We start from the raw sequence: 15,092 nt of genomic DNA, 5'->3' as shown, positions 1-15,092 counted from the left end.
TTGCTTTCAGTACCCAGGACGTTTGCCGACACTTTTTTTTTTAATAAGTTAACTCTATTGTATGCTTTTTTTGCGATTGTTGAAGATGTTTTTAACTGAGATGTTTAGTGAATGTGAGCATTAACTAAGTTACACTTGAATGTGTTTGGATGAGAGTATGATTTAGTTTTAGGGAAAGGTAGTTAGGATTTTTTATGGATTTTTGATGTTTTACGGAGGAATGAAGATGATAATTTGTGTTTTTTTTTGTGGCGTTGATTGTTAGTTTCCATTTGCTGCACCACTGAAGAAAACTGTTAATTATTATCTGTAGAGCAGTGTTGATGAATTGGATACTAGATTCTAACGCAAGAAAGACAGTGTTGGTGGCATATTGAAAGAGTTGAAGTTATTAGGAATTGGATACATATTGCGAACATAGAGAAGGTAGAGATCTGGTGACAGAGCAGATTTTTTGAGGTACTCAACAGTGAAGGAAAATAGGATGGGAGAAGCAGTTATATATTGTAACATATGACAGGCGATTGATTTAAAAACTTGTATATCAGTTTTATATACGAGATAGGAAATTGAAGATGAATTAATGTGTATGCAAATGTGCGGTGTTTTACTCTGTTAAATATTTTTCGAGGTTAAATAATACAAGACATGTTGATTTGATCTAATTATAATGTTGTGTAAACATGGTGGTTAAGACTGGTAGTTGATTGTTGATTGAATATCCTGGGCGAAATTTTGCTTGATGTATGGGGAGTATTTTGTGTTTTTATGTATGCATGCAGACGTCTTACTATAATACGTTATAGAGTTTTATTAAAAGCAAACGTTAATTGAATTGTGCGGTAGGATGATAAGATGGTATGAGTTTTTTTTTTTTTGGTTTGGAAACATTATTGTATTAGAGGTTTTCCAGATAACAGGAAGATATCCAGTGTGCAGAATGAAAGTAAAAATTGTGGGTAACAAAGTAAGTAATATAAGAGGACATAGTTTTATATGACGATAGTTTATTGAATTAAAGACAGGTGCACTATTCCGTTTGTTATGAACAATTGTACGGATATTTTGAATTATGATTGGTTTGTTTGAGATTTATTTTACGGAAGAGTATGAAGGATATGAGGTTGTAATGAAGGAGATGAAATGACTGTGTTGCATGGATGTTTATATGAATATGTGGGATGGAGCGGTGTGAAGAAGTTTTGAAGGAAATCAGTAAAAACATTAGCTTTGGAAGAGTATGTCTATATAGATAATGCATCATTTAATAATGAATATGATGTTTTACTGCTTTGCAAAGAGCATTGAAATGTTTTTAGTACTTGTTAGGATGAGTGACGTTAGAGAGAGTATTACAGATTTTATTTTGACACCGTAGCTTGTAAGCACAGATATATTTTTGATTAACCTTTGAACTTTTTGGTGATGATGAAGTGTTTTGGATTTTTTATACGTTGATATTTACTATAAAAAACTGTTGAGATTGAGTGATAAATGTGAGATATTTTGGTGGCAATGTTGGTTGATAAGTGGTTAATGTAGTTATGGGTATGTAAAGTGAAATAGCTTTTTGGATTGAAGTTATGATGATATGAATGTTATGATACAGTTTGTTTTTGATGTAGGAGCTTGCAAAGGTTATATTGTTATCGATAGATATGTTTTGTATTGTTTTAGGTGAATTTATTAAAATGGACTTTAATTTTTTGAAAATTTTTTTTGTAGACTGAGACGTATGTTGAGTACTAAGCTGTAATTTGATTGGAACATGATTACATCAATTCCTAATGGACTGAGAACATCAATATAGATTTGTGAAATGTGATTAGCAGAAGTAATGACAATATTTGGTATGCTTTGTGATACAAACCTATTGGGTTTTTGGAAGATTATGAATGATATCAGGCATGTGACTTGTGACAAAGGCTTGAAAGCTAGATTTGTTTTATATATATATATATATATATATATATATATATATATATATATATATATATATATAATGTGCATGTTGAAGTTGTTCGTAATTATGAATCTCTTTTATAATTATTGGAAATACATTGCACAATTATAGTAGGTAGCAGTTTTACATGTTTGATTTAAACTCTAGCAACGGTTATAACTATATTACGGAAGTATAAAGTAATGATGAGATATTTAGGAAGATTTGTCAGCCTACAAAAAATGTTGACGTGATGGATTATGTGGAGAAAATTTTACGGATGTTTGTATATTTGAGTGCCTTCTAGGAAGGGGCTACCCTGACGAATTAATGTATATTAAGAAAAAATGACAAATGATGGAGGGAGTAAGAAAAAAGATTTTTTGTTAAGGAAAAATACTGCAACTCGTTTTCACTAACAACACTTTTAATAAAACTTTATTTTGACGAAGGGATTTAATATTGAGAAATATAAAGACTATATCCATGACCACTAGGTTAGATAGTAGTTTTCCAATGGTGCTGTATGAAAATAGATATTTTGACCAGAATAAGTAGTATGAAATATATCATGGAATATTTCTTTGATGAGAGGTGATTTAAGACATATGAACAATGATTTGATTGAATATTTTGAAGAGTAAGCGTTAGAAAGTCAGCTATATTGTACAGTGTTATAGAAGAGTCCACTGATTGTGGAATGTTTGCAGAATAGTTGTATATACGTATTGGTTTCACCTACTACGGGTGAACTTTGGTAGGGACATGTTTGCTTTTACATTTGTAACTATATGTTGGATGATGTTTGTGGCAAATGTAACAATTTTGGGCGTTGTTGTAGATGGTGATATGAATGACTGGAGTGAGCATCAGATCAATAGATGCAGACAGAAGTATTTGGGCATATTACGGTAGAGTGTTGATTATATGTACAGCATTTTTCGCATTGAAGTGTTAGGGTGTTGGTGACCGTGAAAGTTTAACTTTGTTTTTGTTATAAATGTATGCCCCACTAGTTAGAAGAGAATCATTAGTGGTTTGAGAAGGTGTTAGTACTTGAATAATGTACGTGGGACATATGACATTTTAATTCGTATAATCTTTAGGAGTGTGTATTCTTTGTAGGTAAGTTTCTCCTGAATTCTTTGTAGGTAAGTTTCTCCTGAATTCTTTTTATCGGTATAAGGATCAACACCCCGATTCATCACGGAAAGGAGAGGAGGACGACGAGGTGGTGGTATTTGCTTGCCTTGAGATGCATTGTGGTTAGTAAGTTTAACATTTTTTTTTGTTGAAGGTTTCTATATGTACTTTGTTTTTTATAGTGCTGACCAAGTTTGCATTTTTTGTTTTGAAAATAAAGCCGTTTCTAGTTTTGACTATTTCTTTGAATGACGCTCGAGGAAGGTACATGTACAGTCTTGTTTCTCAGTCGAGAAACGTGAATCGAAATGGGTCAACACAAACGATTACATTGATTGAGATAAAGTTCGAGGTAAAGTTGGAGCCACAGTAGAATTTTTTTTCCATGTTTATAGTGTTGTCCACTATATTTGGTGTAGCGTGTGCTTTTTTTGCAGATGGTGAGAACTGCAAGCGGTTAGAATAAGTTTACATGATTGAAGAGCGGGAAGCCACAGACATAACAGAGCTTCTGGTACCACCAGATAGGTTTTGTGATGGCCCCTGCATTTTTTCCACTTTAGTGGAGCAACCAAGAAGTTTACGTTAATTATTGCTAGTTAGTAAGGTTACAATTGATACTTTGATACATTTTGATAGTTTATACTTGGGAGTTGGCATCATGAAAGATATGCTAGAGAATTTTTATTATCGATAGATGCACCCTATTATAATTAACAATAAACATTGATATGTTAGAAAATATGGAGTGTTTAATTGACACGTTAATGTGTGTTAGGTTCTGATAAGAACTATTTGATTTATAATATCACAGAACAATATTTGATTGGTATATCAGTGTTATTCATATGCAATAGATACAGCATATCGTATCTAGTATCAATAATTATATTATTTGAAATATGATAAGCACACATGATAGTTGTTAATTTAACTTCTACATAAGATATGGTTTATGAATTTTTGTGAATTAATGAAAAAAAAATGAAATGAAATCTTTGAGGTTTACGTCCCACGATTATGCCGGTTAGGCTAAAGGAGAAGGCGATGATGAGTAAGGAATGAAAAAGGTGGAATGAAGAATGTGGGAGGAAACGGGAGAACCCCGAGAAAACCCACGCACACGGTGAATGTCCATCACAAAGTTCTTGTGGATTTGATTACTACAGAACCGCTATGTATCAGCAACTTGAAAGACAAAAAAATGTAGAATCGAAATAAAATACTGGAAACAAAATTCATTGCAAGACTTGCATTCTGAATATTGTTTCCAGTATTTTATTTCGATTCTACATTTTTTTTGTCTTTCAAGTTGCAGTTTTGATTTTACTTCTACACTTTTTCATTTTCCGTTTTATTTTTTTGTTTATCATGTTGTATTTTTTGTTCTGCACTTTTTTTCAGTTTTACATTTCTTGTTTGTTTAAAATTTGTATAATATTGTTTACTCTTGATTTAATATTGTAATGTACGTAACTTTTGTGAAACTAAACATTTCAGTCTGACAATCACGGTGTTAAAATTTCAAATATGTTAATATTTGCCAATTGGTGTGATACTTCATATTTAATGCTGATACATAGCGGTTCTGTAGTAATCAAATCCACAAGAACTTTGTGATGGACATTCACCGTGTGCGTGGGTTTTCTCGGGGTTCTCCCGTTTCCTCCCACATTCTTCATTCCACCTTTTTCATTCCTTACTCATCATCGCCTTCTCCTTTAGCCTAACCGGCATAATCGTGGGACGTAAAACTCAAAGATTTCATTTCATTTTTTTTTCATTAATTCACAAAAATTCATAAACCATATCTTATGTAGAAGTTAAATTAACAACTACCATGTGTGCTTATCATATTTCAAATAATATAATTATTGATACTAGATACGATATGCTGTATCTATTGCATATGAATAACACTGATATACCAATCAAATATTGTTCTGTGATATTATAAATCAAATAGTTCTTATCAGAACCTAAAACACATTAACGTGTCAATTAAACACTCCATATTTTCTAACATATCAATGTTTATTGTTAATTATAATAGGGTGCATCTATCGATAATAAAAATTCTCTAGCATATCTTTCATGATGCCAACTCCCAAGTATAAACTATCAAAATGTATCAAAGTATCAATTGTAACCTTACTAACTAGCAATAATTAACGTAAACTTCTTGGTTGCTCCACTAAAGTGGAAAAAATGCAGGGGCCATCACAAAACCTATCTGGTCGTACCAGAAGCTCTGTTATGTCTGTGGCTTCCCGCTCTTCAATCATGTAAACTTATTCTAACCGCTTGCAGTTCTCACCATCTGCAAAAAAAGCACACGCTACACCAAATATAGTGGACAACACTATAAACATGGAAAAAAAATTCTACTGTGGCTCCAACTTTACCTCGAACTTTATCTCAATCAATGTAATCGTTTGTGTTGACCCATTTCGATTCACGTTTCTCGACTGAGAAACAAGACTGTACATGTACCTTCCTCGTGCGTCATTCAAAGAAATAGTCAAAACTAGAAACGGCTTTATTTTCAAAACAAAAAATGCAAACTTGGTCAGCACTATAAAAAACAAAGTACATATAGAAACCTTCAACAAAAAAAAATGTTAAACTTACTAACCACAATGCATCTCAAGGCAAGCAAATACCACCACCTCGTCGTCCTCCTCTCCTTTCCGTGATCAATCGGGGTGTTGATCCTTATACCGATAAAAAGAATTCAGGAGAAACTTACCTACAAAGAATTCAGGAGAAACTTACCTACAAAGAATACACACTCCTAAAGATTATACGAATTAAAAATGTCATATGTCCCACGTACATTATTCAAGTACTAACACCTTCTCAAACCACTAATGATTCTCTTCTAACTAGTGGGGCATACATTTATAACAAAAACAAAGTTAAACTTTCACGGTCACCAACACCCTAACACTTCAATGCGAAAAATGCTGTACATATAATCAACACTCTACCGTAATATGCCCAAATACTTCTGTCTGCATCTATTGATCTGATGCTCACTCCAGTCATTCATATCACCATCTACAACAACGCCCAAAATTGTTACATTTGCCACAAACATCATCCAACATATAGTTACAAATGTAAAAGCAAACATGTCCCTACCAAAGTTCACCCGTAGTAGGTGAAACCAATACGTATATACAACTATTCTGCAAACATTCCACAATCAGTGGACTCTTCTATAACACTGTACAATATAGCTGACTTTCTAACGCTTACTCTTCAAAATATTCAATCAAATCATTGTTCATATGTCTTAAATCACCTCTCATCAAAGAAATATTCCATGATATATTTCATACTACTTATTCTGGTCAAAATATCTATTTTCATACAGCACCATTGGAAAACTACTATCTAACCTAGTGGTCATGGATATAGTCTTTATATTTCTCAATATTAAATCCCTTCGTCAAAATAAAGTTTTATTAAAAGTGTTGTTAGTGAAAACGAGTTGCAGTATTTTTCCTTAACAAAAAATCTTTTTTCTTACTCCCTCCATCATTTGTCATTTTTTCTTAATATACATTAATTCGTCAGGGTAGCCCCTTCCTACAAGGCACTCAAATATACAAACATCCGTAAAATTTTCTCCACATAATCCATCACGTCAACATTTTTTGTAGGCTGACAAATCTTCCTAAATATCTCATCATTACTTTATACTTCCGTAATATAGTTATAACCGTTGCTAGAGTTTAAATCAAACATGTAAAACTGCTACCTACTATAATTGTGCAATGTATTTCCAATAATTATAAAAGAGATTCATAATTACGAACAACTTCAACATGCACATTATATATATATATATATATATATATATATATATATATATATATATATATATATATATATAAACAAATCTAGCTTTCAAGCCTTTGTCACAAGTCACATGCCTGATATCATTCATAATCTTCCAAAAACCCAATAGGTTTGTATCACAAAGCATACCAAATATTGTCATTACTTCTGCTAATAACATTTCACAAATCTATATTGATGTTCTCAGTCCATTAGGAATTGATGTAATCATGTTCCAATCAAATTACAGTTTAGTACTCAACATACGTCTCAGTCTACAAAAAAAATTTTTCAAAAAATTAAAGTCCATTTTAATAAATTCACCTAAAACAATACAAAACATATCTATCGATAACAATATAACCTTTGCAAGCTCCTACATCAAAAACAAACTGTATCATAACATTCATATCATCATAACTTCAATCCAAAAAGCTATTTCACTTTACATACCCATAACTACATTAACCACTTATCAACCAACATTGCCACCAAAATATCTCACATTTATCACTCAATCTCAACAGTTTTTTATAGTAAATATCAACGTATAAAAAATCCAAAACACTTCATCATCACCAAAAAGTTCAAAGGTTAATCAAAAATATATCTGTGCTTACAAGCTACGGTGTCAAAATAAAATCTGTAATACTCTCTCTAACGTCACTCATCCTAACAAGTACTAAAAACATTTCAATGCTCTTTGCAAAGCAGTAAAACATCATATTCATTATTAAATGATGCATTATCTATATAGACATACTCTTCCAAAGCTAATGTTTTTACTGATTTCCTTCAAAACTTCTTCACACCGCTCCATCCCACATATTCATATAAACATCCATGCAACACAGTCATTTCATCTCCTTCATTACAACCTCATATCCTTCATACTCTTCCGCAAAATAAATCTCAAACAAACCAATCATAATTCAAAATATCCGTACAATTGTTCATAACAAACGGAATAGTGCACCTGTCTTTAATTCAATAAACTATCGTCATATAAAACTATGTCCTCTTATATTACTTACTTTGTTACCCACAATTTTTACTTTCATTCTGCACACTGGATATCTTCCTGTTACCTGGAAAACCTCTAATACAATAATGTTTCCAAACCAAAAAAAAAAAAAAACTCATACCATCTTATCATCCTACCGCACAATTCAATTAACGTTTGCTTTTAATAAAACTCTATAACGTATTATAGTAAGACGTCTGCATGCATACATAAAAACACAAAATACTCCCCATACATCAAGCAAAATTTCGCCCAGGATATTCAATCAACAATCAACTACCAGTCTTAACCACCATGTTTACACAACATTATAATTAGATCAAATCAACATGTCTTGTATTATTTAACCTCGAAAAATATTTAACAGAGTAAAACACCGCACATTTGCATACACATTAATTCATCTTCAATTTCCTATCTCGTATATAAAACTGATATACAAGTTTTTAAATCAATCGCCTGTCATATGTTACAATATATAACTGCTTCTCCCATCCTATTTTCCTTCACTGTTGAGTACCTCAAAAAATCTGCTCTGTCACCAGATCTCTATCTTCTCTATGTTCGCAATATGTATCCACTTCCTAATAACTTCAACTCTTTCAATATGCCACCAACACTGTCTTTCTTGCGTTAGAATCTAGTATCCAATTCATCAACACTGCTCTACAGATAATAATTAACAGTTTTCTTCAGTGGTGCAGCAAATGGAAACTAACAATCAACGCCACAAAAAAAAAAAAAAAAATTATCATCTTCATTCCTCCGTAAAACATCAAAAATCCATAAAAAATCCTAACTACCTTTCCCTAAAACTAAATCATACTCTCATCCAAACACATTCAAGTGTAACTTAGTTAATGCTCACATTCACTAAACATCTCAGTTAAAAACATCTTCAACAATCGCAAAAAAAGCATACAATAGAGTTAACTTATTAAAAAAAAAGTGTCGGCAAACGTCCTGGGTACTGAAAGCAAACACAATTCTAAATACATACAAGGCGTCTTTTACGGCCTGTGCTAACTTACGAAAATGATGCATGAATTAAAACCATCCACACAGTTTACAAAAACTTATTAATGTTGAAACAATGTGCTTTCCGCATTGCATATCAAGTCAAACTGATTAGTCCTACAGCAAAGTTGTGCAACCAAATTCAGTTTTCCTACACTCCATTTTCATCTTAAAACTTTGCGTCTAGCATACATATGCTCTCGTTATAACCCATGACCCCTTACTTTAAAATACTACACAGCTTTTAGCTCTCCATCCTTCTCCATGTTAATATTATCCTCCAACGCTATCATTGGTCTATACTCTCTATTGCTACAATCTACCTCCTAACCCCTTTGACCAGTAGGGCCTCACAAATTATCAAGTTCATAATTATCTGCCACTCATATTTCCATTATTTGTACACTAAATCCATCTACCACTACCAGGGTTCCCATTGTGTACATTAAAGCTTAAGAAGCCCCTAGGCAAAAAAAAACTTCATCTGCCTAACACTTCTGTGCTGTGATATACTAGCACACCTCGCCTCATCCCTCATGCTCATCATTCACAATATACAGGTATAATATAATTTACTTTATCAGTACATATTCATTATTCTTTCCATATTTCTACTCTTCCAGTTCTATACAATACTACACTAACTGCAATTTCCTCGTTAAATTCCTAGCAAATGGTAAGGATTAGAAAGATCCTTAAGACCTTAGCAATTATTATAATGTAATAAAAACTTCTATGAAACATCACACAATCCTTAAATCCTCCAATTATACATCACTCTTCCCAAAAAAGTGCGTAACCCTCTAAAATGGTAGAAGTCAATATGCCTAGCTATAAACAAACAAACGAACAACAAACGTATAAGTTCCAATAAAGTTTATATTTTGTGTATTTGTTCACATGACAATGCTAGGTTGCAATGTTCACATGCTTCTGCATTTCCACAACCACCGCGTATATGTGGTATCTCTCTTTCATGCCAAAATAAAATAATTCATTGTGTGTCTGTATTAACGCATAATATGTACACCTATATCTTAATAAAACAAATCTAGTTAGTATATAATGCAAGTCTGACATTCGTGTGGTATCATCTCGTTCTCATAACATTTTATGTAGTTATCACACATGTTACAAGTGTGTAATTCATCACCGGGTAGTTCTATCAAATACACCCATAATCGTGTTTTCCATATTATGCAATAGATGGCTCCACATATTTTCACGCAATCTGTTATTGCTACCGCATTCACCGTAAATAATTATAATATTGTATTGAATCATTCCTAAATAAATTAAAAATCGGGTTCAAAATTCTCTATTGTAACTACACAGCAGTCTTAAATAAGTAAAAAGTTCTGTCTACAAAATTTTTTCGCATATACGTTCTCATATATACTCTCATATTTTAAGTGTCATAAATATAAACTAAAATGATCCATCCACCGCTCTCACTCCTGTATACTCTGTACTGCTACACACTACCTCCTGATGCACTAGAGCTAGAGTTACTTGCTGAATATCAAATTCTTGACCATCTGCCGCTCATCTTTCCATCCTATGCTGCACAATAAATCCATCCACAACTAACATGGGCTCCCTCTGTTTTCTTCAATGCCTAGAGTAGCCCTAGGCGAGAAGATAACTTCATCCGTCAACTAACTTTTCCCCGTATTGTGATGTGACCATGCACCTCGCCTCATCTACCATCTTCATCTCCACAGCATATAACCTATATAATGACAACTACGTTGCATCTTATACATCATGTAATTGCTCTACCACCCTTTCCCTGCCTGATGTTAAGGCCCGCACAGGTCCTTAAGTCTTGATCGCTATAACAAGCTTTAATAAAGAACTCTGAGACCATCTCAAAATCAGGCACATCTACTGTTACCCATACTGCAGTTCCCTAAGAGAGGGCATAACCCTCTAACAGGGTTCTAGCCGGAACGGCTAGTCACTTACAAAAAAAAACTAAAATGAACTGGCCACCTGGAATCTCTAACCAGGTAAAAAAATAGGGTATCCGTAGATCCGTAGCTGGCTGAGAAAAATAATCAAGTCACTTAGGTATTCATCCCCATTGGTTTATTTTAGTCGCGATCTTCGTACATACGGTTGGATTACTTGCCTCTTTGAGGCTGAGGAAACAACCGTCGAATTATATTTAATACCTCCACGGAGGTTAACGCACCACGTTGATATTATCTGTTGACGACCTTGCAATTTCTATTGGCTAAACGATTTCTTAAGTTACTCTCCTCTTCGGAGGGTAGCTTATGCATTTGACATCTTAGCTTCACTCGTCATCTGAGCTCCTATGATGGCTACGTCCAAGCCAGTCATCTCGAAAAAGAAGACCAAAATCCCAACGAAGATCTCAAACCGGCCTGAGGACTTCCTTGTTCCGCTGGGGCGGCCCTCCACCTCCGGCACTACTGCCAAGTCAGGATCATCCTCTACTAACCGGTCGACGACAGACGTTCCATCCCTTGCTCCACCGCAGGACGACAATGCCATGGACTTTACCCTGTTTACTACACCCAAGCGACGTCGCTCGTCCTTGGAGTCCACACTGAGCCAACAACATTCATCAGACTTCCCTGCTTTACCGATGAGTAACCGATTTGAGCCTCTATCTACTCTCACAGCTGACGAGTCTCCTGTGATAGAGCCACGGCCCAAAAGCACCAAAGAGATTAAACCACCTCCTATTTACATTTACGGCATCAAAAACACTTACAACTTTACCAAAAGCCTTTCCAAGACCCTCAGAGAATCACCTCAGGTTCGGCATAACAAAGAACGTATTGTGATTCAGGTATCTTCTAGGGACGATTTCACAACTATCAAAAGCTACTGCGAACAGACGAAAACTGAATACGCTACTGGCATCGCCAAAAGTGACCGACCAGTAAAGGTTGTCGTTCGCAAATTACCCATCGATACCGACGTCGCTGATCTTCAGTCTGCACTATTCACTTTAGATTTTAAGCCGCTCACGATTCATCAAATGTCTCGTCGGGGCCCCACTGGTGGAGATAGAGTCCTCATGCCACTTTTTCTCATCTCCCTCGAGAAAACTCCAAATATACAGGAGATCTACAACATATCAGGATTACTTCATTATAAAGTTTCATTTGAGCCTTATCGGCCGCCGAGTGTTCTGCAGTGTTACCGCTGCCAACGTCTTGGTCATTCACAAGACACTTGCAAAGCTCAACCTAAGTGTGTCAAGTGTGGGCAAAGTCATTTTACGAAAGCCTGTGCCAAACCAGATGCATCTACGCCAGCAACCTGTGCAAACTGCTAAGGGGACCACCCAGCCAATTATCGCGGTTGTCCCGTCTTTCGCTCATACTCAGATGCTCTCAAGAAATCAACTCCTTCTGGCCGCAGCTCCGGTCCTACTGTATCAACTTCACTGGACAATAAGGCACCTCGCATCGACCGACCTCCACCACCAAATCAGGATGCTCCCTCTACGCCCAACACACCAGATAGTGCGTCTACACCATCCGTTAATGACTTCAATCTCCATTCACTCCTCACATACATCAAAACCTTCAACTTTGGCCGCATTATCTCTCATATCAAGAAAGGATTTACTAGATTTCGGGAAGCCACGGATCTTGCGTCCAAGGCTGCTGTCGTCATAGAGACATTTGCTGACATGATTGCTGATGGCTGCTTCTAACCAACCACTCATTCATCACACTATAACTGTTGTAACCTGGAATGCAGATGGTCTTACCGACCAGAAGAGTCTCCTAATTCGTTTTCTAGCAGAACATCAGGTCGATATCTTACTTATATAGGAAACTCACTTCACTGCCCAGGTTACACACTGGAGACTGCCCAACTACCAATTATTTCGCCTCGATCGAGTTCAAGGACGGAAAGGAGGATTACTGATTGCCCTGAAACGAAGTTTCAAGGCTAGACAACCCCTTTTACCCCAGTTACACACACTAGAAGCTCTTGCTATAGAAGTCTTCCTCCCCGGGATTCCTCTCATATTGGTCACGGGCTACCGTTCTCCAGCACATGACTTAGATCCCAATGATTTCGACGCCATCTCGACCTTGGGCCCCAAGATCATCTTGGCAGGGGACTTCAATGCAAAACATGGGGAATGGCACTCCAGACGTTCCAACGAAAACGGACGAATATTACACCGGTATCTGCACACATCTGCATTCATTGCCTATGGGCCACCTGATCCAACTCACCATCTTAAAGCAGGCGGAGAACCGGATGTGTTGGACATAGTTCTAAGCAAAGATACCATCTTAGCTACACGTCCTTACGTGATCTCAGCACTGGACTCAGATCATGATCCGGTCCTTTTCAAAATTTCGCATCGTCATATCTCCCGTCCTGCACCCGCTCATATCTCCCGAACTACGAACTGGGATGTCTATAAGCAGGAATTAAACTCTTTGCTCGACATAGCCGCTCGTCCAAATTCTCCTGCGGAAATTGATCAGGCGGTCGCCCATCTCACAATTGCTCTACGTACGGCTGACTCCCTCAGCACATCAATAATTCCTGACTCGCAGTCCGATCCACACTGTGACTCTCCATTACTTCGTCTTTATATCCATCTCAAACGCTGGGCTCGAAGTACTTGGCAGCGCACTAGACACCCACTCTACAAAACACTATGGAACACCTTAAGCCGCAAAATCAAGACAATCACTAGAAGACAAACCGAGCAGTACTGGGAGACACTTTTTCGTGGGGTCACACTTAATGACACTAAAATCTGGCAGTATTCCCGCCTTTTCCAGCGCCGAGAGACTTCTCGTCAAACTCAAATACTGCAAGGTCCGCATGGGGTCATACATGACGACCAAGGGCAAGCAGACCTATTTGCTGCATCTCTAGAGCGCCAGTTTACACCTAATGCGACTCCTGTCGTTCCTCATATTCGGCAGGACGTTCGGGCCACTATGCGCATGCTCCATTTTCAACCAATACTTCCCCTGCCTGAGGTCGTAACACCAAGGGAAGTTGAGCGTCAAATTTGTCACTTGCCCAACAAAAAAGCGCCTGGAGTTGATCAGATCCGCCCAGAACTACTGAAACATGGGACACGGAAGCTACTCTCTATCTTGCTGCTTTATTTACAGGCATCCTTCAGGTTTGCTACTTTCCCCGTGCTTGGAAAGAAGCGAAAGTCATTCTTCTCCCTAAACCAGGTAAAAATCCGACTCTTCCAGAAAACTATAGACCAATTAGCCTATTATCTCATGTGAGCAAACTCTTCGAACGAGTGCTTCTCGCCCGACTTCAGGAGCACGTCACCACTCTAGATATACTCCCCCACCATCAATTTGGTTTTCGTGCTAACCACAGCACAACAAGCCAATTAGTGAGGGTAGTCGACCATCTGACTACCTCTTTTAATCGACGACATTATGTTGTAGGTGTATACCTTGATATCTCGAAGGCGTTTGATAAAGTGTGGTTACCAGGCCTCATTTATAAACTTCGCTTACAAGGTTTCTCTTTACCTTATCTCAAACTCCTCACTTCATACCTCTTTCATCGCTTTTTCCATGTCTCTGTGGGACAGACCAAGTCTGCTCCCAAACCAATTCAAGCTGGTGTGCCTCAAGGCGCGGTTCTTTCGCCACTGCTTTACACCTTATACACCGCAGACTTACCCATTGTGCCACACTGTTTTCCTGCAACATACGCCGATGACACTGCTTTCTTCACGAACAGCAGCAATCTTCGTCTTTCCTACCACTACATGCAGCGGCAACTCAATGTCTTTCAACGTTGGGCTACCACCTGGCGCCTAAAAATCAACGCGGATAAGAGCGTTGCAGTCTGTTATAGCAAAAGACGCAGCAGAACCATCCATCGTTTATATTATGACAACATTGAAGTTCCACACCGTCTGCATGCTAAATACTTGGGAGTTATCTTAGATCGAGGCCTTACTTTTGGTCTTCATATCAGGGACATTAAACACCGAGCCCTTCGAAAATTATCTGCCCTCTATACTATTCTGCGTTGCAGTGCCTTAAGTCATGAAACAAGACTCCACGTCTTTAAAATGGTAATTTTGTCCACAATCACTTATGCATGTCCAGCATGGCAACA

The sequence above is a fragment of the Thermobia domestica genome, chromosome 4 (assembly GCF_964235325.1).
Source record: "Thermobia domestica chromosome 4, izTheDome1.hap1.1, whole genome shotgun sequence".
In the NCBI taxonomy this organism is placed as follows: domain Eukaryota; kingdom Metazoa; phylum Arthropoda; class Insecta; order Zygentoma; family Lepismatidae; genus Thermobia; species Thermobia domestica.
The sequence above is the reverse complement of the archived record's forward strand: the minus strand, read 5'-3'. Positions refer to the sequence as shown.